The sequence below is a fragment of the Chrysochloris asiatica genome, unplaced genomic scaffold, assembly GCF_000296735.1.
Source record: "Chrysochloris asiatica unplaced genomic scaffold, ChrAsi1.0 scaffold00033, whole genome shotgun sequence".
NCBI classification, from domain to species: Eukaryota; Metazoa; Chordata; class Mammalia; order Afrosoricida; family Chrysochloridae; genus Chrysochloris; species Chrysochloris asiatica.
This window is the reverse complement of record NW_006408551.1, coordinates 252,010-257,158: the sequence shown is the minus strand read 5'-3', so window position 1 is coordinate 257,158 and position 5,149 is coordinate 252,010. Positions and strand designations below refer to the sequence as shown.

Genomic DNA, 5,149 nt, shown 5'->3' with positions numbered 1-5,149 from the left:
AGAAATGAAGAACTATACAAAGAAAGTAGAGTTTATTCTACTGGGACTGACAGAGAATTCTCAGTTGCAGATTCTCATTTTCTTATGTCTGCTTCTCGTTTACATGTTCAGCATGATAAGAAACTTAGCCATTATTGCCATAACACTGTTGGATTCCCATCTAAAGACCCTAATGTATTACTTCCTCCGTAATTTCTCATTCTTGGAAACCTCATTCACAACTGCTTGTATCCCCAGATAGTTAATCACTATTGTAATCAGGGAAAAGATCATTTCCTTTAATGGTTGTATATCTCAGCTATTCTTTTATATCTTTCTTGGAGTTACAGAGTTTTTCCTTTTGGTTGTTATGTCCTATGACTGCTATGTTGCCATCTGCAAGCCCTTGCATTATACATCCATCATGAGCAACAAAGTTTGTCACCAGCTTGTACTCAGCTTGTGTTCCTTATGATTTTCCCTCCACAGATTTTCAGTCTTAACTTGGATTTCTGTGCTTCAAATATCATTGACACAATATAATTTTCCTTATGTGCCATACTTATCAGTTGGCTATGCCAATAGTTTTACATTTCTCAAGTTCATATTCCTGGATATTATATAATAATTATATTATACAATGCAATAATCTTGACCACCAATGGGAAAAGTACAGATGAATTTGTTGTTGATGTTGTTAAGTGCCGTTGAGTAGGTTCAGACTCATATAGCTACCCCTGCATAGGGTTCCCTACTGGTAGCATAATGGGTTACACATTGAACTTCTAATTACAAGGTCAGCAATTTGAATCCAGTCGTTGGTTGGCAAGAGAAGGTGAGACTTTCTGCTCCTAAAAGATTTATCAGCAATAGCAGTTATGTGTTTCAGAGTAGTAGCTGGTGGATTTGAACCACCGATCATGTGGTTAGCAGTCCAGTGCTTAACCTACACAGCCGCATCAGAACTCCAAATATGGATATTTCAATATAATTTATTATTCGATTATTAGTGAATTCTGTGTTTCAAGATTAATTATAAGAAATTAAAAGTTACAAGAAGTCTCATGTAAAGAAAATAAGAAATAAAGCAGATATAAGATTCCTAGAATAATGAGATACATTTGTAGGACAATGCTCAAGAGAAACTTTCCATATTGTTACATTATTGGTACCATCTCAATGAATAAGAAATAAAGCAACATGTTCTATCTTTCACCATCACCTCTGTGACACAAAATCTTTTTTAAAAGTATGACAACCCATTAACATCTCCATCTAACATGCTCTTAAATTTAGAGAGAAGCACGAAATTCTTCTAACCAATAGAGTATGACAGAAGACATGCCATATAATTTTAAGGTTGTGTTGCTGTTGTTAGGTACCACTGTATCAGTACCATCTCATAGCGAACGTATACACAACAGAAGCAAACACTGTCCGGTCCTGGGCCAACCTCTTAATCATTGCTATGCCTGAGTCCACTGCTGTTGCCACTGTGCCAATCAATCTCGTTGGTTTTTCTCCGACCCTTCACTTTATCAAACATGATATCCTTCTTCAGTGACTGGTACTTCCTAATAATATGCCTGAATTGTGAGAGACAAAGTCTAGCCATCCTGGCTTCCAAGGAGCATTTTGGCTGTACTTCATCCAACACAGATCTGTTTGTTCTTTCAGTAGTCTGTGGTGCTTTAAATATTCTCCTCTAAATCATAACTTAAATGCATCAATTCTTTTATGGGCATCCTTATTCACTGTCCAACTTTTATATGCATGATAGGTTATTGAAAATACCATGGCTTGGATAAGGCTCACCTTTGTCCTAAAACTGACATCTTTGCTCGTGAACACTTTAAAGAGGTCTTGTGCAGCAGATCTGCCTAATACAATACATCATTTGATTTCTTGACTGCTGCTTCCATGAATGTTAATGGTTGGTTTGAGAAAAATGAAGTCTTTGACAACTTCAATCATTTCTCCATGTATATGGATGTTGTTTATTGTTTCAGTAGTGAGGTTTTTTGTTTTCTTTACTTGCTGCAACACATACCAAAGGCTGTGGTCTTTGATCTTTATCAGTAAGTATTTTAAGTTCTCTTTACTTTCAGCAACCAAGGTTGTATCATCTGCATATTGCATGTTGTTAATGAGTCTTCCGCCAATCCTGATGCCACATTTTTCTTTACATAATCCATTTTCTCAGATTATTTGCTCAGCATACAGATTGAATACGTGTGGTGAAAGAATACAGACCTGGAGCACACTTTTCCTAATTTTAAACCACTCGGTGTTCCTTAGTTATGGTCAAACAACTGCCTCTGGTCTATACGCAGGTTCCTAATGAGCACAACTGTGTTCTGAAATACTCATTCTCCATAATGTTGTCCATAGCTTGTCATGATCCATACAATAGAAAGCTTTTGCATAGTCAGTACGGTAAAGTAACACCAGCTGCTCCTTGGAAACCCTACACAGGGTTGCTATGTTATTGTTAAGTGTGGTCCAACTCAACAGCACTTAACAATAACAACAAAACATCTTTCTGGTATTTTCTTCTTTAAGCCAAGATTGATCTTACATCAGCAATGATATTCCTTGTTGCATGTTCTCTTCTGCATGTGGCTTGAACCACTGGAAATTATCTGTCAATGTATGACTGCAGGCGTTTTTAAATTATTTTCAGCAAGATTTTACTTGCATGCGATATTAATGATGATTTCTGCATTCCATTGGGTCACCTCTTTTTGCATTGGGTACAAATATGGATGTCTTTCAGGTGATTGTCTCCAAATTCTTGGTATAGATAAATGAGTGCTTCCAGTGCTTTGTCAGGTTGTTGAAAATTTTTAATTTTTATTTCTCCAATTCCTAGTGCCTTGTTCTTTGGCAATGCTTTCAATGCACCTTGGACTTCTTCCTTCTGTATTGATCATACCTCTTGAAATGGTTGAACATTAACTGGCTTCTTTTGGTACAGTGACACTATGTATTCCTTGCATTTTCTTTTAATGTTTTCTGCATCATTCTAACATTTGCCCATAGAATCTGTTAACATTTCATGTCGAGGCTGGATGTTTTTCCTTCTGTTACCTCAGCTTGAGAAATGCTGAGCATGTTCTTTCCTTTTGATCTTTCAACTCCAGATCTTTGATCATTTCATTATAATATTTGACCTTGTCTTCTTGAGCTGACCTTTGAAATTTTCTATTCAGCTCTTTTACCTCCTCATTTCTTCCATTTGCTTTAGCATGTCTCTGGTAGCGTAGTGGTTACGAATCGGGCTGTCAGCCGCAAGGTCAACAGTTCGAAACTACCAGCGATTCTGCGGGAGAGAGATGAGGCGGTCTGCTCCCGTAAAGATTTACAGCCTCGGAAACCCTGTGTAGGGTCGCTATGAGTCGGAACCGACTCCACGGCACAACACAACAACAACAACACTGGAAAGCACATTTCAGAGTCTTTTCTGACATCCATTTTGGTATTTTCCTTCTTTTTTTTTTTTTTGTCTTCTTAATGATCTTTTACTCTCTTCATGTATGATGTTCTAAATGTTTTCCCACAACTCTTCTGGTCTTCAGTCTTTAGTGAATAATGTATTACATCTGTTCTTCAGATGATCTCTAAATTTAGGTGGGATACACTCAAGCTCATATTTTGTCTCTTGTGGACTTGTTTTCATTTTTTTCAGTTTCAGCCTGAAATTGCATATAAGCAATTGATGATCTGTTCCACAGTGGTCTCTTAGATTTATTTTGGCTCTCTCTACACAGATATAGCCAATTTGATTTGTGTGTATTTCATCTGGTGAGGTCCATGTGTGTAATTGTCTTTCATGTTGTTGTTGTTGTTTTAAGATTTTTATTGTGGATTGAGTGAAAGTTTACAGGGCAGATCACCAGTTTAACATTCAATAAATTATACACCTTGTTTAAAATTACAATGATTATAATCCCCTCCATGTACCATCAGTTAACAGTATTTCTCTTTACGCACTTTAGCTCTTTTTAAAAGACATAAAAAAAAAAAAAAAACCCAAACACTCGGGCATATATAATAATTTATACTACCAAAGGGCACATTCTGCAGGTCTGCTTCCTAGCCACCAGCTCTTAGGCACTCTTTTCCCATGAAACTAGAGTTCTCAGCGGCTCCCCATCTCTATGTCCCCATCTCTGCCTCCGTCTTTGGTGTCGCTGTTTCTCTGGATAAGGTCTTGCATTCTGCTTGTGTTCTTCTCCCTTGATGGTCCTAGGGTCCTCTGTTTCTGGACTGTAAGATTAACTACTCCCTGTTTTTGTTAAAAAAAAAAACTTCTACCTTTACAATTGTGACAGTTGCAATTAGTCATAACAATCACTCACTATTGAATCATAAGAATCTTATCCCCATCTCTTCTCACCAGATCCATCCAGACAAGATGAAAACTATTCAGTGGGGACTCTATCTCCCCCCACACACTCTTAAACGAAACTCCTCTTGAAACCTTGTAAGCCAGTCACTTTGTGCCTTTATTGCCCTCTTTGGGCTCATATGGGTTACTGGTGTGGCACTGTGGGTTAACATGCTGGACTGCAAAGTTGGTTTAAACCACAAGGTCGGCAGTTCAAGTTCACCAGCGGTTCCTTGGAAACCTTATACAGGCTTGCTATGGGTCGGACCCAACTCCACAACACTTAATAACAACAAGCATCAAATATCCCAGGCTTGGAATTGAAAAAGCTTACAACTCGGAAACACCAATGGACATACAGACATCCATCCGTACAAATAGATTCTGCTTTCTGTAGGAAAGAAGCCAAGAAAGGAACAGTTGACTATACAGAAAATATTGTGATTCTACTCCACTCACACCAACAATGGTCATCTCCTAATACTGAGAACTAGAAACTTAGATATTTAGGTCTTGGGGCATGATAGAAGTGGATTAAACAAAGTTGTCATTATTTCAGAAAATAACATAAAATTGGGAAAACTTTTAAAAGGGAGGATCTATAGAATGAGAAAACAGAAATATTATCAATAGTTTAGTTAGAGAAGACACAAAAGTTTTAGGGGCAAAATATGGAAAGAGAGACCTAAATAAGGAAAAAGAGAGAAAGTGAGTGTGATTCTTTAAATCCAGGCATGAAAAGTATACTGTTGTTGTTGTTAAGTACTGTGGAGTCGATTC

At 37.4% G+C, this 5,149-nt stretch overlaps 1 pseudogene; it reads left to right on the top strand.

Moving 5' to 3' along the window:
- The first annotated feature begins 4 nt into the window (after window positions 1-4).
- On the top strand, window positions 5-522 carry LOC102817223 (annotated as a pseudogene).
- The last annotated feature ends 4,627 nt before the right edge of the window (window positions 523-5,149 follow it).